The following is a 27229-nucleotide window of genomic DNA, read 5'->3' as shown; positions in this document are numbered from 1 at the left end:
GAACTTAAGATTAGAAGGATATAGACTAAAAGGAGTGCAGTCTTTTGCAGTCCCCGGGTCAAAGCCTACTGGGAGGTTGAACCAAATGCAGAAAAAGGCAGAGAGGTGGAAAGAAATGGAGTCCTGGTCGTATCACTGGAACCCTGCTCAAAGCTGTACCTGAAACTAGTCCGCTGGACTTTCTAGTTATCTTGTGTTGGGTCTTCACTTGCAGAAGGGATTCTTAGGTTCTCTTTGGATAATTGGATAGCTGATGATCTCTTTGCAATTGTCCCTTTTCTCTGGATGCAGGTACCCACAGCTTCACTTTGTCCTCTGTAGGTATCTCAGCCAAAGGAGGCCTTTATCTACCATTCGTAATGTGGGTCTTTTATTTCCTTTTTCCTTTTTCTTTTTGGTTAGGTAGGTTTTGGAGGAGATCCTATTTGTTCTTGGAAATGAATCTGATCTACATCTCTTGTTCAAGGTTGTATTCAACTTCCTGTAGTGGATGAACTTTCTCCTAAACAAAATAACTGCAGGAAAGTGGTTCTTATTATAAAAGGATCCAGAATTCCTGGAGGGTTATAGACGAGAGATAGATTTACTCTTTCATTCAACAAATATTTACTGTGCATCTACATGGTGCCAGGTGCTATTCTAGGCACTTCCATCATGGAGCTTGTATTTTAATGGGGGAGATGATGAATAAATTTGTATTTGGTGACAAGATTGCCCAAGATGGAAGGAACACCAGTTATAAATTTGTCTTTATTTATAATATTTGAAACTATTTTCAAGACCAAGTTCAACTTAATGTGTCATTGAAAGCCACTTATAAAAAGATATGTAAGAAGCAAAAGACCACTCTTCATCAGGCTGTGAAGTAATTCTTGAGTCTACCAATCTATTAAAAAATAATGAAGGGAGCAGCATGTTGTGTAGAAGGAATAGTTGAAAGGAGTTGGGAAAGCCTGGATGCAGGCCCATAAGAATAGTAGACTCCATTTAATTTCAAATCAGTTTTATAGACTATGAAATATGAAGAATGAAATGAAGATGGTAATATGCTCAGCCAAACATTATAGTTCTGAGGATCAAAATGAGACCTCCAGATATTGGGAAGTATTGGTGCTACCTGAATGTTTTGGTGTGTGAATACTTTATACATATATTTTAATAAACACATAACCTATGTAATATATATAAAACATTAGGAAGAGAAGGAACAAGAGATGGAGCAACAGATTGGTTCCTGATCATCTTCTGTTCCAGTTTCTAGTCCCTTCTGTGGCCCAACTACTCTTCTTGCCCTTGGGGTTCTAGAGACACCCTTAGGTCCTTTCAGTAAAATTTCCCATTTAAGTTAGAATAGGTTTTATTTCCTTGTTTTTTTTTTTTTTTTAAAGATTTTATTATTTATTATCAGAGAGAGAGAGGGAGAGAGAGCGAGCACAGGCAGACAATGGCAGGCAGAGGGAGAAGCAGGCTCCCTGCCGAGCAACGAGCCCGATGCGGGACTCGATCCCAGGATGCTGGGATCATGACCTGAGCCGAAGGCAGCTGCTTAACCAACTGAGCCACCCAGGCGTCCCTATTTCCTTGTTTTAAAAAAAGTTTCAGGGAAGAGCAAACCCTATCCTGTGGGTAGGAGTTGTATTCTAGATTTTCCACCAAATTTAGAAATCCCTCCATATTCTCCTTGACAGATAGTGACTAAGCTTCTGATTGAAGACTTCCAGTGATGGAAGTTCACCATTACCTGAGAAGGTCTGTTGTTAAATGACTGTCTGCAGTTGTCTGAACTTAATTATATTCATCTAAAGCTATTTCCCTATATTCTATATTTTATTCCCTCTGCTTATGGTCTGACATGCAGAGTAGTACAAGTTAATGCCTTTGGGATGGTTCTTCAACTCTTGGGGAAAGTTGCTGTGATTCTCCTTTCTCCTTTCTCCTTTTTTGTTTGTTTCTCTTTTTTACTTGTTTCTTGTAGAAACAAGTAAAAAATACATATTTTACATATAGTGGTCTGGAATGGGGCAACCAGATTGTTAAGGAATCTGGACTTTTTATTTAATTCTTGGATTGGCTTTATATCCTACCTAATTGCTCCATTCTGGATAATTCTCATACACCAACCAATGTCCTTTTAAAATATGGTCTCTAGAATTTAACACCATGTTCCAGATGTGATGGAACCAGTAGAACTGTTGAATTTCATAATTCAAGTAATATTTCTATCATTTAGCCACTATAAGACTACCTAATTTTATTAAGTCTTCATGATAATCAATGATGCTTGGTTCTCTTTGAGCAACATTTTGATTGTGGATTGGTAGAATCCACCAAAGAAGGATTCATTTTTAACAATATTGATTGGTATGCAGAAAGTGTACTTAAATAAACATAGCTGCCAATCTTTCAGTAGGTGTCAAATCAGTATTCTGTCACTGTTAGTAAAGTTTATATATAGCTTTGGATAGATAACTAAGGAAATTAAGCTTCAGAGGTAGTCTGTAGTTTTTCCAGTTTATGGCCTTGGTCCATCTAGCTCTTGGTTTTTCCTTTTCTGAGGTACTATGTTTTACATCTGTCTTGTAAAAATGTTGTCTTGATTTGTCATTGGTCTGGCAGGATTGGGACATTGAGGAATTCTTGCATCCTCATTTTTAAAATTTTATTTTTTTTTAATCAGCAAGGAAAAATCCAAATTGAAATTTATCTTCAAGGACCTTTATAATGTGCTCTTTTTCAATTTTTCTTGCAGTGGCTCCCCTCCTTTACCCTCGAGTCCAAATCATTCAATCCTCTTTCCCCTGGATTTTTTTTTTTTTTTTTACCTTTGCCTTTTGTTTGGCACAATGAAATATCTTTCCATTTTTAAAATTCTTCCTGTCATAATTGTATTCATCTTTGAAAACATGATTCTAATTTCTCTCTATGGTACCTTCTAAGGTCTTTCCTGTTCACAGTAATTCCTCTGACTTTATATTCTAATAGCATTTAGTTTATCTTATGCAGAGAACAAGTAATCCTACTCATAAAAAATTTTTATGATAGTATATAAAACTTTAACTAAACTCTTATATATTCCATTTTCTTGCTCTAATAAAGATAAATTTTAAATGTTCCAATGAAAATTAAAAATTAAAAATGCTTTTTAAAAGGAAGGCAGAAATTTTGTGGGATTGGATGTTTTTTTGAGCCCTTAGAATGCTTTGCACTTGGGTGTTTGAGAAGAAGCTGTCCATAGTTTATCATTGGTGGCCCCTAATCCAGGCATCATTTAAAGAGACATAAACACATTGCAATAAAGTTTGGATTGAGTATATTTTCAAGTACAGAATGTAGAGGGAATTAATATTTTTCATTCTCAGATCTCTTAATAAAGTTTTCTGAAAGGAAAAACTAGTAATAAGAATAGTAACATAGGGGCGCCTGGGTGGCCCAGTGGGTTAAAGCTTCTGCCTTCAGCTCAGGTCATGATCCCAGGTTTCTGGGATTGAGCCCCATATTGGGCTCTCTGCTCAGCAGGAAGACTGCTTCCCTTCCTCTCTCTCTGCCTGCTTCCCTGCCTATTGTGATCTCTGTCTGTCAAATAAATAATAAATAAAATCTTAAAAAAAGAGAAAAGAATAGTAACATACTATAATCACCAACATTTCTTAGTTTCTTATAATCTAGAAAATATTATCCTCATGCCTTAATTCACAGCCATACATATTAGGAAAACTTGCCTCAACTCTGGATTCCCAACACAGATGAAGTTGAAGTGCCACACATCTATAATCTATTACTTTCCTCTGCTTTTTCCCATGTTCAGGTTTTAAGTCCACAGATCTTAATTCCTCTTATTTTGATATCTATTTAACAAATCTAAAGACTTAGACTTTATTACAGGAGATCATGATGCAGGTTGACTGAACTAATTCTGATGCCAAAACTCAAGGAAAAATCTTAAAATTTTATGTTCAGTTATTGGCCTCTGGGGCATGCTACTCAAATGTCCTAAATATCAAGGATTTATAAAAATTAAACTTGTGGTTTGAACTTCTGGGTGTACCTAAACACTTATCTTTTAAACTTTTTAATTGAAGTGTAGTTGACACACAATGTTAGTTTCAGGTATACAGCATAGTGGTTTGACAAGTCTATACATAATGCTCTGTTTACCACAAGTATAGTTACCATCCGTCTCCATACAACACTATTATAATGCTATTGACTATATTCCATATGCTGTGCCTTTTATTCCCATGACTTAGTCCTTAACTGGAAGCCTGTGCCTTCCACCTTCCTTCATCCATTTTACCCATTCCCCACCCCCTGCCACCTTTCCCTCTGGCAACGACTTTAGGGTTGATTTTCTATCAGAGTTCTCATCGGCTGGAAAAGAACTGACCTCTTATGTTTTGATATAAACTGCTTTTCTGAACTCCTTTGCCCCTATTTCCATAGAAATTTGGGCTAGAGCTGGACTTACCACTACTAATTCCCAAATTCTAGGTACTCACATGTTAAGGTTTGAGGTCAACATGTTTTAGTAGAATGTCTTTGACAAACATTTATGGACTGAAAACAATTTCTGTATTTAAGGAGTGGTCACTGGAATGGAAGGAAATTTGGCTTCACTAGTTGGTTCTAGTTGAAAGTCTGCCATTAGTAGGCTAATTGGCCATTACTTTGGTGCCAAATGGAAGCCAACAGTGGAGTGAACAAGTTATCCTTCCCTAGTGGTTCCCAAAGCATCTCCTAGATGCTCTCTCAGGGACTACATTTATTCTAGAAGAGTCTGAGGTATTAGGGTCTCTTTTGGCATGGGCCCTAGGATCCTAGGGAAAACAGGCTGTCATGCTAGATGGCTGTGCTCGAAACCATGTCCTTAGGGCTGCTTACTTTAAGTGTACTGGCAGGCTAATGCTACCTATAACTCAGCAACTAGTTTTTATGTGTTCTTATGCTTTAAAAACACATTAATATCAGTACTTACAGTTTATCAAATACTTCATTAACATTTGTGTCTTCACTATAAGCTAGATAAGGAAAGAATTGCGTGCCCCACATCATGATTAGGGAAAGTTACTTGGTGAAGGTCATGTACATGGCCGAGCTTCTTATAGAGCTGGGTTTCTCAACCTTACTGCTGGAATTTGGGGGTAGAGAAATCTTTGTGGTGGTGGGCTATCTTTTCCATTGTAGGATATTTAGCAGTATCCTTGGCCTCTACCTACTAGATACCAGTTGTAAAGTGCCCCCTGTCCTGTGTTGTGACAGTCAAAAATGTCTCTACATGTCTTCTGGGGACAAAATTACCCCCAGTTGGGAACCACTGATCTAGAATAGGATTTCCCACTTAAAAGTCACTCTTTCTTTCTTTTTTTCTTTCATGCTGCAGGAGAAGTCCCATATTGCTTAGTTCTCGCATAATGCAATATTCACAAAATTAGAACATTTTACCAGGAGGAACCTTATGGGTAATGAGAACTTTCCATACTCTAGTGAGAAAAAGTATACTTCCACACTTTAAGTGAATCTTTTCTTGCTCTCTAGAAGAATTAACTATAATTACTCGTTTTCCATAAAAGCATAAAGTAGGACCCCAAGATGCTTTATACAGCCTACGAGTTGTTCTTGGAATGTTCAGTTTAATTCCCACTTAATTGATTGTGCAGGGAATGTTTCATTGTACAATGTGTTCTTCCATGTGAAGTACCATGCTTACCTTAAAGAGGTTAACAAACCACCAGTTCAGTAAGCTATCCAAGGATCTAAGAAGTTTGGCCTAGATGCCAGGAAATATTTTAGGGTATGTTTGATGTTCAAGAGATAAATAAGGTGTGGCTCAATAGATTTTAGGTACTTCTTGAACATCCATTATGTGCAAGACCCTGAGCCAGGAGCCAAAATGAATTACAAGTCCTCTGCCCTTCAGGGACTAGAATGTTCTCCAGATATCCATGAACTGCTATTACATTGTGCTGTTAGAAGGATGTGAGGATCTGCTAGAAGCAGGAGTGTGAAATGGACTTGGTGAGTTGTGTTTAAAAAAAAAAAATAGTACTTAGAGATTTCCAAATAATATAAAAAATATGGAAGAAATGAAATCATAATCCCATAAATTTAGGAAATGATTTCGATGTTTTGGATAATATAATACAAGCATTTGACTATAACTGTTGAGTCCCATCTATTTGTTTTCCTCAGCTTTATTGAGATGTAACCTAGTGTAAGTTTGAGGTATGTAATACGTCAATTCGTTCCACTTGCAAAGTGATTGCCAACAACATTCCCTAGCACCAGCATCAAATCCTATAATTAGCAATTCCTTGTCACATGTATTTTTCTTAAAGCTGCATCTTTATCAAGTGTGGCAAATCTTCTACCTAATAATGCCTTAGTGATAAGATTTACAGTTGGCTGGTGGAGGTTTGTTTTTCCATTATCTTCGTAGAATATTTTTTTTGGGGGTGGGGAGCCAACAATAGTCAGATCTTTTGGAACAGAAAGACTAGCCAGAACTAAACTCTTAATACAGTCAGTAATTTTTTTTTTTTAAGTGAGGTATGAAGATTTTTTCTGGGAGTTGTGCCATAGGGAAGATGGAAGGAAGGAAATCCTATTTGAAAGCATATTATCAAGTATATTTTGTCTCCCACATATAAGCAAAGTTTATATAGAAAAGGGAATAAACCAAAGAAAATAGATTGGCTAAGGGTAGATTTTTATTCAAGACTTTTTTTTTCAGTGAGTTTTACAATTTCTATGATTTTATAAGAGAAAGGTGGGCTATGACAAAATTACACATTTTGTTGGAGTGAGCTTTATTATGTTGGGTTGAATGCTCATCTTTTATAAAAGTGGGAGATGGTGGGGTGCCTGGGTGGCTCAGTTGTTAAGTGTCTGCCTTCAGTTAGGTCATGATCCCCGGGATCACATCAGGCTCCCTGCTTGGTGGGAAGCCTGCTTTTCCTTCTCCGGTTCCCCCTGCTTGTGTTCCCTCTCTTGCTGTGTCTCTGTCAAATAAATAAAATCCAAAAAAAAAGGGGGGGGCAGATAGCAAAGGGGTGTCATGGGACCTCTCCTATGAGAAAGGGTTGGGGGAATTAGCATTTCTTAGGCACTTCCTATGTTTTTGATGAGTTAATGGGCTTTAAGTAACCTATGAATACCTTCTGAACCAGGTGGTGGCAGCATTATTTTATAGGAGAGCTCTCAGAAGCCATGTAGTATGTGACTGGAACAGAGCCTGGCTCTGTTTCATGACAAACACTATTCCGTAATGGTTGATTCTCAACCTCAGCTTTATATGCCCTGATTATCTTTTCTGGTAAATTTTTTAACAGGTTATGTCTAGGAGATGCCTACTTATTTATATCCATTTCTTCTAGCCCTTTCTTTTCCTGCTTCCAGAATATTCAGGGGTCTCCAATGGGCCATTCATAGGATCAGGGTATGTGGAAGAAGGATAGCAAATTTGAAATCAGGTGATGCTATTTTCAGATGCCAGCTCTGCCACTTGGTAGTTCTGTGACCTAGGACAAACTTACTCTCAACTTCAGGATTTTTTAACTGTAAAATCTAAACAATAATGTGTATCTTCCAGAGTTGTTGTATAGATGAACTGGGCTGTGTGTAAAGCACATGGCTGCTGTGCCTGGCCTCTAGGAAACACCCCATTGGCAGGAGCTGTCAATCTCCTTAGATGTTGGGGAGGGAGAAGGAAGCTGTTGCTCTGTCTCTCCATCCCTCCCTAGAATAATACTCCCACTTTCTCCACTTAGGTTTTTAGTTTTCTTCATAAGTTATAGCTCTGGAATAATCTACTTAACAATTTCTGACCAATTCTTACCTTTTGGCAAATCTAATTGCATCTGGTATCACTCAAGGTCTTCTATGACCCACAACTTGAAAGAGACTTTGGGAAGAAAACTATTTGAGAACAAACTATAATCAGTGGAAAATAGGTTAATCTATCTAGTGGGCAGAAAAGGATAGGCCATTACCCTTGGTAGTTAACTTGGTTTATTAGCAAGCTATTCTGAAAAGTCACTGCTATGGGTGACCAATGGGTCCCCACTGGGTCATGAGTGTCAGCCAATATCAGAGAGCTCCAGATTTGTTTTCCTTAAAGGTTTCAGTGCCTCCCTGAGAAAAACATAAACATTAATAGACTTGGGCCTTGGTCAGTGTGTGAGGAATATATAGTAAATGTCACCATTCCCGCTCCAGGAGGAAAAACTCAAGATGAAGTCTCTCAAGGTCACTTAAATTAATGCCATCTGTCCTTCCTGTTCTCCTGAGAGGATTGGCCCTCTCCTTAATAGTAGCTTTACAAACATCTGGAGTGAAGACATAATGCCAAGATGAAAGCGGGCCAGCTGGTCTCTTGTCCTCTGAATGTGGTGTGCTTTTTAAATTTAATCCCATGGGCCTTTCCAGTGTTGGGGTTGTAATGGAGGCCTGGGTCTCAGTCAATAAAGAACAGAGGCTTATAGCCATGGGAAAGAGGATGTCAACTAGGCCAGGAAGTTCTTCTAGTTTAATCTAAATTAATATTTATTTTTAAAGATTTTTATTAGAGGAAGAGAGTACAAGTGGTGGGAGGGGTAGAGGAAGAAGGTGAGGGAGAAGCAGACTCCCTGCTGAGAGTGGGGGCCTTATGCTGGGGAGGGGGTGCTTAATCCCCAGACCCTGAGATCATGCATGATCTGAGCCAAAGCCAGATGCTTAACTGACTGAGCCACCCAGGTGCCCCCGAAGCATTTAGTATTTAAAATGTATTCTCTCAATATTATTCCACAAGCGGAGAGATGGAAGACTACTGGAAGAATCTGCCTGAAACCATAGGAGAGCCTTGGCTGTGCTCCAAGTGGCCTGCTTGGGTCCCTCCCCCAGGGTTCCAGGACAAGTGACTTTAGCTCTCTATACTCTATTTCTTCACCTGTAAGATATGGCTATAACCAGTCCCCTATTTCTATCCCTCAGGGTGTTGCCCATTCTTCAGAGTTTGGTTCAGATGCTATTCCTCCACGAGCCTTGTCCTGAGTCTCCTTCCTTCTTCTTCTTCTAGCACTTCCTTCACATCATAATGATAAATTTCTTAATTCAATAAGAGGGACCAAGCCTTCTGAGAAGAGACTGTCTCTTTGCCCGATGCCTTAAGTAGAATGCCTTCAAAAGCTGGTAATTGAATGTATGAAAGCTAAAACAAAAACTGAGAAGTTAGCATGGACCAGGCACTAGGTGAAGTTATCTCCTTTAAACCTCACTGAACTTTGAAGGAGGCACATGGTTTTTCCTATTTTAGATGAGTGAACTTCACTTTATGGAAGTTTGCTCATGTGTTTGAATAAGAAAATTCAGACCGAACCAGTTTTAAACAACCTGGCAAATATTAGGCGATAAGGGTTAATATTTATAGTCATCTTCTGGATTAAACACTGCTCTAGGCATTTACATAGATCAACTCATTTAACCCTCACAATAATCCCATGAGGCAAATAGTATGGTTCCCTTTTCATGAAAGAGAAGACGAAGGTACTGAAAACTTAAAATCTTTTTAGGACTGTCTAGCAAGAAAGTAGTACAATTCGGATTCAAATTTAGGCAAATTATTTTTGATAATTTTTTTTTTTTTTTTTTTTACACCTAGATAAGTGCTGCTTTGGATGGCTTCTTAGTGGAAAAAGATACTGAGGCTTATTGAGGTTACATGGGACAGCCTCCTTATTTACTGCAGTGTTTGAAAAATTAGTTGTCCTAATTCAGGAAATCCTAAACAGTATGAAAATAGCTTAATCCATAAGTCTTTAACAGTGTTAGAAATTTTATGAGAGATGGGAAGATAATGAAAAAAAAAAAAAAAACCCAATCGTCTAAGATCGATCCTGTTTGGATTTGTCTCCACAAATCTGGGAAATTCTTTGTTCTGTTCTCCTTCTTCTAGGGGAGTTTTTAAATGGCTAGGAGAAACCCTGATGAAATAGCAAATCAACAATTGCTGCTTAGTATCCTACTTTAGCCTTCTCTGGATTCCAGTCTCCCAGATAGAAATTTAAGTAGTTCTCAAATACATAGGTGTACTCCATTCCCATGCTTAAGTTGGGCAGAATACACATGTTTAAATTAGAGTTTCCAATCTTGATGACTGACCCTCTGCAACTCTCAGGTTTCCTTGTTTGTGATATGATTAAGAAGGTGGCTTCCCTGCTTTCTCCCTGTAAGACCTAATTAGACTACTGGGTTCAGGTCAAATACTTACATTTATCCTATGGTAATTGACACTGAAGACTCTGACAAAAAGCTTGAGGTCTGAGGAGAATAGAAGAGATGGCCATTTGACCCTGTAAGGAAGTTGAGAGATTTCCTGCCTCGTCATCCACTCTCTTCATTGGACTCCAACCACTTCTCTTGATCTGTCCTTCCTCTTCAAATGGACATTCTGTTTGGATTCTCTTTTCTGAACTGTGACCTTAAACCATCTGCCTTATTTCAGTCTTAAAGCTTATAGTCAGTCCCTATTTCTACTGCCAGTTCAGACTCCCAAACACCACAAGAAGAAAGCTCCAGTTCCTAATTCTTGGGGAAGGGGAAACTGGTCCCCTCCACCCCCACTATACTTTCTAGCACAATATTTGGCAGAGGTTCTAAACAAGAATGCTATTATTATTTTCACATACTGGATTAGCCATACAGACACCTTCACATGCTTGAGGCCTTGTCTATGGAAGTTTTAGTTGAATTCAGTGCAAAAACTAACTTGAGCTATTGAGTTTACACCAACTCAATAAGATTTTATTGAATGGACTAAATCAGCAGGGTTTTTAAAAAATTTTTAATTTATATTCCAGTTAACATGCAGTATAACATTAGTTTCAGGTATACAATGTAGTATGAATCAGCAGGTTGAGAACATCTGAACCCAGCAAGTAGCATTTAGGCATGAGGCTAAAAGCACTTTTTTTTTTAAAATTTTTTTATTTTTTATAAACATATATTTTTATCCCCAGGGGTACAGGTCTGTGAACCGCCAGGTTTACACACTTCACAGCACTCACCAAAGCACATACCCTCCCCAATGTCCATAACCCCACCCCCCTTCTCCGAACCCCCCTCCCCCCAGCAACCCTCAGTTTGTTTTGTGAGATTAAGAGTCACTTATGGTTTGTCTCCCTCCCAATCCCATCTTGTTTCATTGATTCTTCTCCTACCCACTTAAGCCCCCATGTTGCATCACCCCCACTTCCTCATATCAGGGAGATCATATGATAGTTGTCTTTCTCTGCTTGACTTATTTCGCTAAGCATGATACGCTCTAGTTCCATCTATGTTGTTGCAAATGGCAAGATTTCATTTCTTTTGATGGCTGCATAGTATTCCATTGTGTATATATACCTCATCTTCTTTATCCATTCATCTGTTGATGGACATCTAGGTTCTTTCCATAGTTTGGCTATTGTGGACATTGCTGCTATAAACATTCGGGTGCACGTGCCCCTTTGGATCACTACGTTTGTATCTTTAGGGTAAATACCCAGTAGTAAAAGCACTTTTTATTGTGTTGTAAAACACACAAATTTACCGTCTTAACCATTTTAAAGTGTACAGTTCAGTAGGGTTAAGTATATTCATGTTCTTATGAAACTGATCTCCAGAACTTTTTAATCTTGCAAAACTGAAATTCTGTACTCACTAAACAACTCTTTTCTCCCTTCCTCCAGCCCCTGACACCATTCTACTGTTTCTATGAATTTGACTACTTTTGATATCTCTAAGTGGAATCGTGTAGTCTTCTTGTGATTGGCTTCACTTAGCCTACTGTTCTGAAGGTTCATCCATGTGACAGGATTCCTTCCTTTTTAAGGCTGAATAATATTATGTTCTGTGTATAGATCACATTTAGTTAATCCATTAATCTGTTGGACTTTTAGGTTGCTTCCACCTCTTGGCTTTTGTGAATATTGCTATGAACAAGCGTGTGCAAAGATCTTTTTGAGACTTTGCTTTCAATTCTTTGGGATACATACTCAGAAGGGGGATTGCTGGATCATATAGTAGTTCTATTTCTTAATTTCTTTAGGACTTTTAATACTGTTTTCCATAGTGCGTGTACCATTTTACATTCCCATACTCAGAAGGGGGATTGCTGGATCATATAGTAGTTCTATTTCTTAATTTCTTTAGGACTTTTAATACTGTTTTCCATAGTGCGTGTACCATTTTACATTCCCATTAAGTGTGTGCAAGGGTTCCTTTTTCTCCATATTACGAACACTTTTTTTTTTTTTTTTTTGGATGGTAATTATCCTAGTAGGCCGGAGGTGACCTTTCTTCTTCTTCATCTTCTTCTTTTTTTTTCTTCCCTTGAAGAATGGAAGCAGACTTGTGGGGGAATTTCAACTTCATTGTTAAAAGCATTATTATTGCCATTCTGGGAGATATGTAGCAGAGGCAAATCTTTTATTACTCTCCAGAGGCCGAAGAAAGTATGATCTAGAAATCCTCACTACTTCCATAAACTGCATTTACCCTTTTGCTTGCATAGGATATAAAAATTCTGTGAATAAATAGAAACTCCTAAAACTGATATGTTTAAGCAGAGTGAGTCCTAGAAGAGTGTCCATTTCTAATAAGTCAGGGTTAGAAAATGTGGATAGTGAAAGCTTTTGGGAAAATTAGTGAAAAATCTGTGAATTGGTGGGGAGTGAGGGTGGAGGTGACTGACTAGAATAGGAGTCACGATGAGGAAGAAATTCCACAGGTATGCTCTGTGAGAAGTCTTTGAGGTGAGTAAAAATATCAAATAATCCTAGAAAAGCAAATTTGCAGGGAGGGGAAGATGTAGAGAAACTAGTTTGAGGAGCTGAGTGAAAAAAGGAAATAGATTGAAGTCATGAGGTGAAGGGCTTTGGGAACCCACTGCCTTGCCCATGTCTCCAATTCAGCAGGATCTGGCTATAGGCCTTAAGGAGTTGGTGGAGGGGGGAGAATCCCCTTTGGCCTAAATGTTGAGGTTTGATGAAGGAAGTCATAGGTAATTCATTGATTATGTGCTTCACTAGTTAGAGATGGTCAGGGCCTTGTCTATGTACCTTACTGTAGGAGAGGTAGGGACAGGATGTGTAGGGTGATGTGTCTTCATGTTCTTTTACTTTCTAATTTTGATCTTTACAGTGCCCTTTACTTTGGCTCTCTCATATTCTGTCCTTTGTTCAGGGTTTCTGTCCCAGGAAATAATTGTTTTAGAACATCAGCATTTGTTCTGCCATTTTTTGATAGGAGTTCAAGGTGAAACATTACATTTCTGATGTTAACATTGTAAATGTCCATGGCTTGCCTTGTAACTTTTAATTCTTTGATATAATTTGTAGATGGTTATATATACTTGTTTTCTTTCACAAATGACATCTTCCACTCTCTTAGACTTGGTCTTTGGGAGGAACCTGATTTTGGTTTAATGGCAAAGTTTTAGTTCTGCAGCCAAGAGTTTTCTTCCACTGCTCATTTCTTAAGTCCTTTCCGTTTGACCTGCTGTATAACAGTATAGTTTCATTTCTATTTCTCATGGAAGGCAGACAATGATTCTTAGCTAGATTCAGAGGCCCACTTTTATCCCTATCATTGTTTAAGATGTTACAATTTAATCAGGCTGCACTTAAGGAGATTTGCTAATATTCTGCACGCAATCTCCTACTGCCATTTATTGGGGTTTATGAAGGAATTGCTAAATCATACCCTTCCTGTTTTCTATTTATAACCAGTTGGAAAAAAAAGTTTAAAAATGAAATGGAAAATGTTCCATTACTGATAGTTGATTCTAGAACCTGTCTTGACCCATAGCCATTTGGATTTCTTCATGTATTCCCTTCTGTGCCAGTTAAAATATATCTGACTGCTCACAGGCTATCTTTCTCTCTCACAGCTACTTCACTCACACCAAGAACTTCATGTTTCCCTTCCTTGATTAACAGGAACTGCTTCTACATTTTCTTCTGCCCCAGATGATACCTGCCTTCCTCTTCTCCAGGGCAAAAGTTGAAGGTCTGCAAGGAAACAGTTACCAAGGACAAATATGCTAGGAGATATTTAAAACCTATTCCTATGGTACATATAGGCAAATGACATTTGGTCAAAATTCTCTCTTCCCTGCCTGCTACTTCTAACTCTGCTTGCTTTCACTGAACAGCTAGCACCCACTTTTCACAAATGACTTCTTTTGTCCTCTTAGGATTGGCTTGTGCTTGGAAGAAGAGAAGCCATCTGCCCATGAGATCTTCAGAGGGTTCATGCAGTGTCACACCTGAGTCATAGGCTAAGCTTCCAGGGTGGGCAGATGCTTGCCACGAACAGCAGGATGAATCCCTACAATCAGTGAGGCTGGAAGTATAGGCTCTTGAGATCTAATTACAAGATATTTGGTAAGTTCTATCACTCCATACATGGAGGCAGAAAACGAAACAAACTTAGTAAGGAAAAAAAAAGTCCATTTTTATCTCAAGCATAGCTTGTCCACACCCTCCTAATAACACTCCTCAGGTTTGATGATGTTTATTTTCTCTTAGAAAATAGAGAAACTATGACTACTAAGCAAGTATCACTAAGATCTGTTACTCTCTTCCCAGAAAGAGGAAATTTATCCATGACAACACTTGGAACAAGTCCCTTTAGGCTTTTCTGTGAGAATCTCTCTGGAAACTTTGCCACCTGCTGTTCAGGGCTGAAGTCAAGAGCCTAGTCTGACCTAGGGCAGGAAGTACAGTGGAGTCCTGACTGTCCCTCTGAAACCATTATTACTCCCTAGTTGATAAAACCCATCTGACTATGCATGCTCTGTGTTTTCTCTCTGGCGTTTCCATGGGTACACAGACATGGTGTTGAGCATGGGTGGCAATTCTGAACCCAGCCTGGTGAGGGCGCAGCAAGGAAGAGGGTGGGAAGGGAACTTCTAGAAGAGGGATTATAGGCTCCGAAGCCTATGGTGTCAGGCAGGGAATCCAAGTAATCAGCTATTTAAAAATAAAACCCAACAGTAGCCCAAGATGGTGATAAAAGGCAAGCTCTGTGGTGGGGGCTGTGATGAACTGGAGAGTACAGTTCCCGTCTGGGGAGGCGTCCTCTGTTCAGCACAGGCGGGGTGTTGGCTCTAGTGCTGCTGGGCTTTTTGAAATCTCCCAGTTTTTAAAAGGTGGAAAATAATTCAAAGATTTAAAAACACCAGACAAGCAGAAGGAAACATGTCTGCAGGCAAATCTGACTGGTTTGGATTATTATAAAAAGACCCAATGTCCTAAAGTGAGGGAAGGACTTCAGCACATGTAGGATAAACACTTTCTCTTTCTCTTTCTCTTCCGTCCACCTCCTCCTCCCACCCATCAATCCATGGTTTTCTCCTCCTCAGGTTATCCTCAAGGATGAGAAGATATGAAAGGGATGAGTGTCTAAAGCTCATGTTTTATGGAGCGAGGTTTGAAACCCATGGGATTTGTATCTTAATTGGCTGTCTCACTTGTTTTCGCTCCTTCAAAGGAGATAGACTTGTTCTTTGTCTCTGGCCATAGGCACATGTGCACTTGGACACACGGAAGAGAAATCTAATTCACACACCATAAACTTCACTTGTTTTATGAAGCAGAAACCAGTCCCATTCTTTCAGAAGATCCATGAGTTGTTTGTATACACTGGAAGTTATAAGTGGTGCAGTGCCCTGCTGGTGAAAGGGATACAGGAGCTGTCTCATCACCCAGAGTTAGATAAGATGTAGGTTTTGGTATTTATGGGAAGACTTGCTTCTTCCAGTTTTCACAGCCCACACGCACTGTGGCCCCCCTCTTGCCCCACACAGTGGTCCTGCCTGCAAGAACCCTGGGGCCATGGATTTGTGACCCCTGACTTAAATATACTTTAGGATCCATCATGATAGAAACCAGTTCCCCACTATATCCTACTACTCCCGCCATAAATAGACAAAAAAAGGTTTACTCTGAAGATTCATTCTTATTTAACATGAAGTGAAAGGTGGCAAGTTACTATACTTAGTGTATTTCTGAGATGCTTTTTTTTTAACCTTCTCAATGCTGCCAACCTCCTATTCACTTGGAGAACTCTAATCATTTAGGATCATTTTAATCTTGTATAATCCCAAAGACGGGAAACTCTGTTATGGGCCATCTCTATCCTTAATAAATGCTCAGTTTGGAGTGGGGGGTAGAAATGGTGTTTGAAACTTTAAAAAAAATTTCTCTAGTTCCTTAGAAGCCCTGTCCACTCTGATATCCTATTATAACCAACTGCTTCAGACACATGCTGTCAGCCTGCTGCCTGTGAACACCTGGGTTGGAGCTCTCCGCCATCTACAAACATGGAGGTTCTGGTTAGCTCTAGTTAGATGCTTGCTCATTGTCACCATCATTAGTAGCTGGGATCTTGACCATGAATTATTGGGATTGACCACTCAGACTTGGAACCTCTCTAGGCTATGTCTTTGAGGTTCCCTGAACACCAGGGTGTCCTTTGTACTAAAATCTAAAGAAGCCTGAGGAGCTCAAGCTTCCAAAGGAAGTCTGTGTCTGCACTCTGTTCCTCATCCTTCCAAGAAAGTGTTGTATCTCACCACAGTGTTTTTACCTGTCTGTTGCAGGGGTAATACCTTCAAACTTAATACTTTGCTTTCCTTCTTCCCCTTTCTGATAACAAGCACTCTTGCTACACTTCCCGCTGCAGCCGTCTGGGGCGGGTGCATTGGGAGAGGGAAGTTCTGGGGAACAGAATACATTGCAAAAGGACATGCTAAGGGAAAGAGCAAGGATCCTCTCTGATTTTGATAATCCAAATCTGATTAGTCTGCAAGATAATAGGTTTGTAAGCCATGGTAATGGTCTTGAGGAAGGATGTTCCAGTTCCCTTAAGAATATCAATAAATAAGGCTGATGGATCAACAAATAAGCCACATCCTCCCAGGTGTGAGGAAGAGGCCTTGCCTGGGAATACCAGCCCCGCCCTTCTGAGGGAGAGAGGAGGGTGTAGGTGAACAAAGAAAACACTGCCTCTGTTTGCTGTGTGCAGAGAATGGAGATGAGGAAGGGAGATGGCGGAACCTATGTTGCCCATTTGTCCTTTAGGTTTAGGCTTGAGAAATCGGTGTGTTGGGAAGATGTCTAGTGCGGGACAGAGAAGGGGGCAAACCGTTTGTTTCTCTGGAGCCCCACCGCAGGAAAGTGTATTGAGGGCTCAGCCTGGGAGAGGCAGCAGCTGAACTTCCCTGAATCGCCCCAATTTCTGTCAGGAAGTCACAGAACTGAGAGCCCGAGGGCCTGTTCAGAGGGCTGATAGAGCCATGGGGCAGTGTGGTCCTCGACGGGATGATGTAACTCAGGGGCCTACGGCCTGTCGAAGGCAAACTATGGCTAGAGTCAGCGCAGGAGCACATCTGCATCAGAAGAGGGAGCTGAATTCAACCATCTTCAGGGTTGAAGGCCTGCAGAGCCTTGGGGCGCCCAGGCAGACTAGGGCTACCATTCCAGAGGCCCAGTGTCCCCAAGGACTCACACACCTGACTCCCCTGTACACCTGCATGCCAGGGAAGGTAGAGGGAACCTAGAATTCTGAGCAGCCTTTCTTAGAGATGTGGAATACTATTTTAAAGGACCGTTTAATTATTGAATCAGATGATATCTAAAGTGGATTGAGAAGTTAAAGACTCGAAAGAAAAATTAATCAGACTAATGTTTTACCCACCTTGCACATCTTGAGTTGTGAGTTAAAATTTTTTTGACCCTGTTACATGTATCTGCAGATGGAGAAGTCTGGGGCTTCCTCTAAGAAGTCAGCCAAATTTTTAGTTAGGAGAAATGATATGAATGTTTTTGAGCTAAGAGACGATCATTTAGAAAATTCTACTTAGTACATAAAATGGTACAAGCCAGCCACAAAATACTGCAGCCCTTCTTAAGGCCAGCCAGCGAGTCTTTGCTCACTTCCCTTCTAATTCTTCAGTTTATAAAACCCCTCCCAGTGAGAAATCTCATCTTATCCCTTCTTTGGTCGGGATCTGTGAGCTAGGTAGGAATACTTAGCAAGGGAGAAGGAAAGGCAGTACTAAGGTCACTACCCCAATTACCAAATTTTGCAGCTGGGGCTCAGCCTCATTTCTGATTTCAGGTCTGCCTTCAGCCCAGCGGCCTCTCCCCAGTTGCCTCTCCCCCACTTCCTGTCTAGCGACACACAGGAATGGAAAGGTGTCAGAAGAGTGTGCTCAGGATTTTGTTAGTGGTAAACAGGTTTTGAGGTATGGTGGTTGGGCTTCTGTGAAGAGGTTGAGCCAGGGAAGGACAGTTGACCCAGGAATGCCCCGAGGTTTCTCTCAGCCTGAACGGTATATCCTGCTAAGTCAATGGTTCTGTAAAAGATGGTGCCTGCAAATTCAAAAATACCACCTCTTTCTCATACATTAATTTTCAGAAACTCCCTTAGCATCCTCAGGTTGCCGAGGCCTGAGAAGTGCTCCAGCATCGAGGTCAGTGTGGCTCAGCAGAACAGAGGAGATGGGGGTGGGGGCTGTGTTCCATGATTTTGGGGTCCTGACCTAAGGGTACTGTGAGAACGTGTCCGGCATGGAACTGGGAGATGTGTATAATGGAAAAGTGTTTTTTGTGGGAGTTGACCCAGTCCAATGGGAAGGACCTATGTAGGCCCTTTAGAGGATGGATTAAGGGTTAGGAGAAGAATTAAATGCACAGATGAGACAGACTGAAATGCGAAATTCCAAGTTTATCCTTGCCAATAAGTAGGTGAATGAGTGGTGATTCCAGGAAGAAGACCTAACCTGTGCCAAAGACAAGTGAGCGAGTCGAGGTGGGGGGTGGAGGTAAGTTCCACATGTTGAGGATGATGTCTCTGGAGATCTAGATGGGCCAGATTGAAAAGATCTTTGATGATTTGTTAACCACTAAAGACCTTAAAATGGCAAGAATCCACCCTTATGTAAAAATGTGCTAGACCCAAAGTGTTTGAAGGTTCTTCACAGCACAAATAGTAAAGGTATCCAAGTTTTTCTTAAACTTGGATTTTTAAAAAAAAGCTGCTTGAATCATTATACAGGGGTCGATTAATCTTGTTATAAATCCCACACAAACCTCAAAAATTATAGGGGCATTCATGGTCATAGATGTAAAAATCTTAATATAGTGCATAGACAAATTTGATAGCATTTTTTAAATGCATTATGAGTAAGTATAGTTTATCTCAAGGAATGAGTCAACATTAGAAAGTGTAGTTCACTACACTTACGGAAAAAACTTTTGAGAATGATGTTTCTTATTTGCCATGCTTTTTCTTTTCTCAACTTTTGTGTTGTTTTGTTTTGGATAGACTTGAAAGTTGAGCTGTAGTTTCTATCCTGCTGGTTACTCCTAAGTTGAAAGCCATATTTGTACCTGTTTTCCCCTATCCCTTTATAAAGTGCGTCTCTCCTTCTGCCTCCACTGACTCCTTCTGTCTCAAATAAGGAGAGGACAGGAGCATCCTCTGACCTTCCTGCTGTCTCTTCCTGCCTCACATCCATTTCTGAATTCTTTTCTTAGTATCTTAAGGTTTTGTCCCTCTCTTCCAAAGTAAGGGCGTATGTCCTTGTCTTTCTGTTGTCCTTTACTGTCCTCTCCAACTCCGTCTCCCATCTTTTTTTTTTTTTAAAGAATTTTATTTATTTATTTGACAGAGAGAGATCACAAGTAGGCAGAGAGGCAGGCAGAGAGAGAGAGGAGGAAGCTGGCTCCCTGCTGAGCAGAGAGCCCGATGTGGGACTCGATCCCAGGACCCTGAGATCATGACCTGAGCCGAAGGCAGTGGCTTAACCCACTGAGCCACCCAGGCGCCCCTCCGTCTCCCATCTTGTCTTCCTTCCTCCTCCTCCTCCTGTTCTTCCTTTAAACCACTACATTTATAAATCTCTGCTTACTTCTCATATCTCTTCCTGTTGTATTCATTTCTCCTCTTCCTGCAGAATATCTTTCAAACAGCTTCAATGTTGGTATATTTTCTGACCTCTCATAAATCTGAAAAAGGTTTTCTTTTAAATGTTAGCGTGGTAGGATATATTCTGGGGCTAATGATTTCTCCAGGAATTTGAAGATGCTCACACATCATATTTGTGTTTTTTTTCCAATGCAGCTAAGAAATTGGACATCAGTTTCAGGTTTTTGAGGATTTGTTCCCTCTTCCCTTTCAGAAGTCTCAAGAATGACTTTTTTCAAGCCCTCTTACAGTCTATATTCTTTCTGTGATCTCAGGTCTTTTTGTGGTTCCGGAAAGGTCTCCTGTCATTTCTTCTAATAATTTCTCCCCTTTCTCTTCGGACAGTTCTACTTCTTTATATCTTTATATTTTTTAATGTGTCCTTTTTTTTTTTTTTTTTAAATAGCAATCTCATTCTTTGTGTTTTCTGGACAACTTCCTCAACCCAGTCTTTCAGCTCACTAATTTGCTACTTAACTTTGTCCACTCTGCTGTTAATTCCTTCAGTTGTTTTCATTTCAATGCAATATCTTCCTTATCTAGTTTTTCAGAATTACAATCCTTTAACCTGTCCCAGCTTTATCTTGTCACCAGCATTCATCGTGCTTATTTTATCTTCTGTCTGTTCTGTGTACTTGTTATACTTGTTTGACATTTCTGTTCCATTGGTTTCCCTCATGTATAGGTTATTCTATCAGTTGTGCTTCATACATAATCCAGTTTGACCCGATTGCCTTAGCTACTCAGGACTGTGGCACCACAGGCTGAGCACAGCATCTTCTCTCTCTACTTGGGCTCATTAGCCCTTCCATTAGCGCTAGAAGGAATGTCAGGACTGAGTATTGGTGTCCCCTCCAAATTCATGTTGAAGGCTTAATCCTTCAAATGTGATCATCCTTGGAGGTGTGGGGCCTTTGGGAGGTAATTAGGTTTAGATGAGGTCATGAAGGTAGACTACCTCCCTTGGTAAGATTAGTGTCCTTATAAGAATAGAGGAAAAAGGGGCACCTGGGTGGCTCAGTGGGTTAAGCCTCTGCCTTCAGCTCAGTTCATGATCTCAGGGTCCTGGGATTGAGTCCCACATTGGGCTCTCTGCTCTGCAAGGAGCCTGCTTCCTCCTCTCTCTCTCTCTCTCTCTCTCTCTGCTTGCTTCTCTGCCTACTTGTGATCGCTCTCTGTTAAATAAAATCTTAAAAAAAAAAAAAGAGGAAAAGGCTAGAATGATCTCCCTACTGCTGGCTCCCCTTCCTGCCCCCTTGCCATGTGAGGACACAGCAAGCAGGCAGCCACTGTAACCTAGGAAGAGGATTCTTAACAGATCTGGACCATGCTGGGAACTCGACCTTCCATTCTCTAGATCTGTGAGAATAGTCTGTTGGTTAAGCCACTCAGTTTAGAAACTCAAATGGAGTCTTTGTGTTCTTGGTGGATAATTCCCCTGAAGATACTTACTTGCTGGACACATGGTCTGGCAGGAATGATTAGGACATGACTAATTCAGTATGAAGTTTTTTCTACTTCAGAGAATTAAAAAAAAAATTGCTTTAATTCCCATAAGCATCATTTGTAGGGTGGAATATACAGCACTTGGGACCGTTCAGAAAAATAAGTAAAACCAAGAAGTGAGCCAAAGCTAATATTTTTGAAAAGATGAAAAAGACTAATCTATCTGAAGCAGAAAGAAATTTATGGATATTAAAATGTAAATTCGTGAAAAATCTATACCTACTGCTCCAGCTCTTGATCAAATAGCTTGAGGAAAAACACATCATTTTTCATTCTGTCGCTGTTTTCACTTCATAGCCTGTCAGTCTCCTCAACTAAACTGAGACAAATTCTCCTGAAAACCATTAGGAACCCAAAGTCAACACTCAGTGCCATCATTATCCACTCTGTCATTCTCGGCTAATTAAGTCAGATACATTTTCAAATAAACCATGGATTATCATTTTAGTGTGAACTCTCCTCAATTGCCCCCAGATAGAAAGAGTGGGGGGAAATGCCAGCACATGGGTTTGCTACAGCAGGCAATCAATACTCTACTAGCTCTTTTCTGCCCATTTTAATGTCATCCTTGCCTTTTTCCCTCCTAAAAATTTCCTTTCAATTTATACTTCTACATCTCCCATTGTTCTTTCCCTATAGATTTTTCTAATACCCCATCTGCTGTATATTTACTTTATTAATTTTAGGAAACAGTATTTAAAATACTGTCTTAGGTTGAGCAAAGAGATAGAAGTGAATAATGGTTTTTATACTAAGTAACATTGTGTGTAAGATAAGGTTCATTTCTGTACTGCTAAAAGAAAATAAAAATAAAAAGACTAACGAAGGTAGGAATTAAATGCTCAGTGAATATCTACTTTAAAATCTGGAAAGGCCAGAATTGTATACTCAATCATTAAAGTAAATAGCTACAATTTGAATTTGAGTGGTACTTTAACAATGCTGGCTTGTTTGCATGTATTCTTCCCTTATAGAAGGTGAATAAGATCAGAAACCTTGCCTTGTCTTCCTGTCTTCAAATGAAGGGGAGTTCCTGACACCTAGCAGTAATTTTCAGTAATTTTAAAATGAACCAAAGGATAAAAACTTGGACATAGTCATCATATTATAGGTTAGCTACGATCTGCATAGCCTATGCTTGTGATATTGTTGGGTAAGATCAGAGAATAGACCTTAGAATCCAATACCCTTAAATCTTGAGATATTAATATACTAGATATATTATCAAGTGTTGTGTAACAAATTATCTCAAGTTTTAGTGGCTTAACATAGTATCATCCTGGTTTCTGTAGGTCTGCCATCTTGGTGAAACTTAGCTGGATCTGTAGAGTCTCCCACAACCTGTAGAAAGGTGTTGGGCTGGGCTGTGGTTATCTCAAGATACTACTGAGGGTAGATTAGCTTCTAAACTCAATCACATGGTGGTTGGTAGGCTTTAGTCACTTGGTTGCTGTTGAATGGAAGGCTTCAGCTTGCGGCTGGCTATTGGCCAGAAGCTTCTCCATTCCATGGGGCAGCTCACTTCATGGTATCTGGCTTCATTGCCTTGAGCAAGCTAGAACTCGAAGAGTGCCAGTAAGTCAGAAGTCTGTCTTTTGTACACCCAGTCTTGGAACTGACTTCCCATCACTTTTGCTGTATTCATTTGGTAGAAATCCATCAATGTAAATGTGAATACTAGAAGGCAGTGATTGCTGGGGGCCAATTTAAGACTGCCTACTACAACAACCATGTGGTCTTGGTAAGCTACTGACACTCTTGCTTAGTTTCCTTATCTTAAAAAACAGGAATATTAATAGAAGCTACCTGTTAAGGCTATTGGGATAAGGAGAAGGCACATCAGTGGCCTGGCTGAGTGCTCAATCCAGTGCAAAATCAGTGTGTACTATTACTTCTCCTGTTTTTTTTTTTTTTTTTTAATGTCCTCCTTTGTGGATTTCTTACTTATAAAATGAATAGATGATCTGAATCTCTATAAGCCTCCGATGCTTATTGATTTTCTAGCCCCTGGAATCGCTAGACTTTGAACAGTCTAACATTGTTTGGACTCAACATCAGTTTTTTTTCCTTACCCTTGTAATATCTCATTGTGATCACATTTTGAAAATAGTTACAGCTGTAGGAGCTATCCAGTAGATGGTTGGAGCAAATCCTTCTCTTAGACTCAGAAAGTAAGTTTTATGAATTCTTTCTGTTTCTTCCTGTTGAGAAACTAGACAAGTCCTTTAACATCTTCATTTGCAGTTTAACTCTTGGGCGGGCAGGCCAGTGGGTGGGCTCTTACGCCTTCTAGTTTTTAAAGTTTTTTTTTTTTTAAAGATTTTATTTATTTATTTGACAGAGAGAGATCACAAGTAGGCAGAGAGGCAGGCAGAGAGAGAGGAGGAAGCAGGCTCCCTGCTGAGCAGAGAGCCCGATGCGGGACTCGATCCCAGGACCCTGAGATCATGACCTGAGCCGAAGGCAGTGGCTTAACCCACTGAGCCACCCAGGCGCCCCCACCTTCTAGTTTTAATAGCCTTTGCATCTAACTTACATTTGCTGCCTAGATTGGGTTTTAAGTTCTCTTGTGTTATATTTTATAGATATTAAAATCAAGTTTCCGAGATTAGTTTTCAGCATTTTTTTTTTTTTTTAAGATTTTACGTATTTGACAGGAAGTGAGAGAGCACAAGCAGGGGGAGAAGCAGGAAGGGAGAGAAGCAGGCTCCCTGCTGAGCAAGGAGTCATATGTGGGGCTTGATCCCAGGACCCAGGATCCAAAGGCAGACATTTAACCATCTGAACCACCCAGTTACCCCAGTTTTCAGGCATTTTTAAAAGAATATTCTCAATTTCATAAAGACTATAGGATTGATAGGAGTATAGTTATATAACTTCAGGAACAATTAAAATATAAAGAAATTGAGAATCCGTAACAATTCTCTAATCCTAGGACAGGATTCTAGGATACCCTCTACGATACAGAGGTCATTCTGTAACATGAAAGAAAAATGAAGTCAGATGATTTCACTTGTATGTATCAGAGGAAGAATTACTCCCAACTGGAAAAAAAAAAAAAAAAAGATTTGGGGGCCTTAGGATTGGCTGGAATTGAAGGTTAAAAAAAAAAATCTTTTTCTGTAATGGATACATATTATTGGACATTTCCTGAAGTCTCACTTGTGCTTTCTTAGTGATTTACACATTTACAAGCTCCCTCAATAAAATAAGGAAATGAACTAAAAGCAAAGCAGATCTTGTACCTCCTCTGATTTTTGGTAAGCTATTATAGTTTCATTTTGAAATCCCTTTTCTGAAACTACTTGAAGAATCTTTTGAACATGTTCATTCTCTCCAGTGTTCATTTCTTGAAATCAAGTCCGTGCTTGAATATAACTTAAAAGTAAGCACCATGGATGGAGTGATTAAACTGGATAATACTTTCTAAAATCTAAGACAAAGAACAAGAACCACAAGAGTGTTTTTTTTTTTTAAATTTTAAATCTGTACTTAAAAACTGGCTCCAAAGGTAGTTCAAAAGATAACTCCTCCAACTGTTTATAGAGTAGGAAGTCTGTATTAAAGAAAAACTTGTATTTTTTTCAAAACACAGCAAAAATTCTCAGTCTCCATTTGTATGAAGTGTTATTTGATTGAATCTGAGCCATCCTGAGCTGTTAGAGAATCCATTCAAAATCTCATTCTGTCATTTAGGAATGGGTGCCATTAGGAAAGATAGTTCCTGTCCCTGAACTTCATTTTCACTTACAATACAATATATCACAGAGACATGAGGAGCATTAAATGAGATGTCAATATATCTCAAACTACTGGGTAATTCCCAGGGTAGTTACCAACATTAATGATAAATTATGTATGATTTATAATCTAGATTAAATGAAATCACTAGACTCCTATATATTTCAAAGATTATAGGGATAATGATATTTTTGGAGTACTTGACCACCTGTCAGGCACTGTGCTAAGTTCTTATATAGTCCCGTTCAACTTAATCATGGTGAACACTGAATTTCTACTTTACAAGTGAGAAAACTAAGGTGTAGAGAGGGTTAATTTTGCCCAGGTAATAAAACTAGCACGTGACAAAGCTGAGATGGAAATCTAGATCCAAATGATCCCTGAAATGATTGTTTTACGCCCTATGCTAAATTCCCATTTCTGGCACCCACCATGGAAAGGGATACATTAGCCCTCCTGGTTCTGTTTCATCAGAGGTTTGCAAATGAGGTCACACAGGAGAATGAACTGTGAAGTTTTAGGAAAAAGAACATTCCCAAGCCCAGGACACGCTTGAACCTATTAAATCAAATTCCCCGAGGTTGGGATCCAGATATTAGCATTAAATAATAAAGCTCTTCAGTTGACTCCAACATGAAGCCAACTTGGAGACTCCACGTGTTAAACGCTTAGCCCGTGAGCTATCCTAGCAGAGTGCTTAATGCCCTGGGCTTACGAGTAAGAGGATTGCTGATTTCTGTTTGGCTTTCAAGTCGTGTGATCATGGACTGATTTCCTCCCTTCTCTGAAGTTTGAAAATGATACTAACAGTGTCCTATTTGTGGTGAAAAATACCCCCATGAAACATTTCCAGCACACGGCCTGCAACATCGGTCTGGCCCAGGGGATGTAGAACTTGCACATCTCTCCTTCATGCTCTCCAGGTTTTTGGTTGTTTCATGGAACCTTTAAGCATATAGTCTTCTGTCCCTGGGGGGAAATAGGAGGTTATTGGACCCTAAGGTCTCTTTCAGATAATTAACTTTATGGCATTTCTAAAGGGTAGCTTGGGGCTTGTAATTCCATAAGGGATCGACGATATTTAGCAACAGAAGCAGTACATTGCTTATCCTGAAAGTAACCCAGACCACTCAATCATGAGAACAGTTATTTGATGCCTTGATTAGTTAATGCTGGGGTTCTGGGAATGACCATATACATGCTGTTATAGACAGGTTTTTTTCATTGTTGCCCTTTCCCCTTATAACTTGTTTACTTGCCTCACCCAGGTGTAGGCAGCAGGGTTTGAATTAGTCTTTTAAGTGAGTGTATAATGGAGATGAGTAATTGCTTGCAGCTGCACATATCTGTAGGGATTTGTTTTTCTTCTAGTAGGGGACAAGATAATTTGCCAGACAACTTTGCAAAGTGTAGTCTTGGTTGTCCCCATATGCTTGAGGGTGACTTTGCCTCTTAAACTGGAAAGTCACTGAAGCTTCCACCCTCCTGAGAGAGACCATGGTAGCTGGGTGACAGGCAGCCAATTTTATCTTTACAGGTTCCCTGCCCCCACTCCCAAATTAGTGTGGTTTCATTTTGAGTGAAAATTATAAACATGAATTGTTGACAGGTTATCCAGGGTAGAGAAGAATGATTTCAAGGGACTGGGCCCTTCAAGTTTACCCTCAAAAATATCTTTTTGAAGATGAGGTTTTAGGATGTGATAGATACACCTTGAAAGTTCAAATACCAGTCTACAAAGCCAATCCCATAGTCTGATTGTAAAGCAAAATATGGTGTGTGTCCTCCAAATGCAGTAATGCAGTTACCCAGAAAGTTGGCAGATGAGGATTTGTTTCTGTTAGTACTGACGGATTCACAACAGATAGGGAGATTCCCATCTACCCAGCCCTCTCCTGTCCTAATCTCCTCTGAGGCTTGGCAGACCATAGCTAACCTGGGAAGAGAAAAAGGCAACAATGGCCCCTTGAGAATATGGCAACTTTAGCCTGAA

At 39.8% G+C, this 27229-nt stretch overlaps 1 long non-coding RNA gene across 1 annotated transcript in view; it reads left to right on the top strand.

Annotated features, from left to right (window-relative positions):
* Positions 1 to 27229, top strand: part of LOC116595978 — a 187791-nt gene that overhangs the window by 11525 nt on the left and 149037 nt on the right. Inside the window, exon 2 of the long non-coding RNA XR_004287949.1 lies at positions 14210 to 14399. This is a non-coding gene — a long non-coding RNA (uncharacterized LOC116595978). The remainder of the gene's footprint in view (positions 1 to 14209; positions 14400 to 27229) is intronic.

The sequence above is a fragment of the Mustela erminea genome, chromosome 7, assembly GCF_009829155.1.
Source record: "Mustela erminea isolate mMusErm1 chromosome 7, mMusErm1.Pri, whole genome shotgun sequence".
Lineage (NCBI taxonomy): Eukaryota > Metazoa > Chordata > Mammalia > Carnivora > Mustelidae > Mustela > Mustela erminea.
This window is presented reverse-complemented; position numbering and strand designations above follow the sequence as displayed.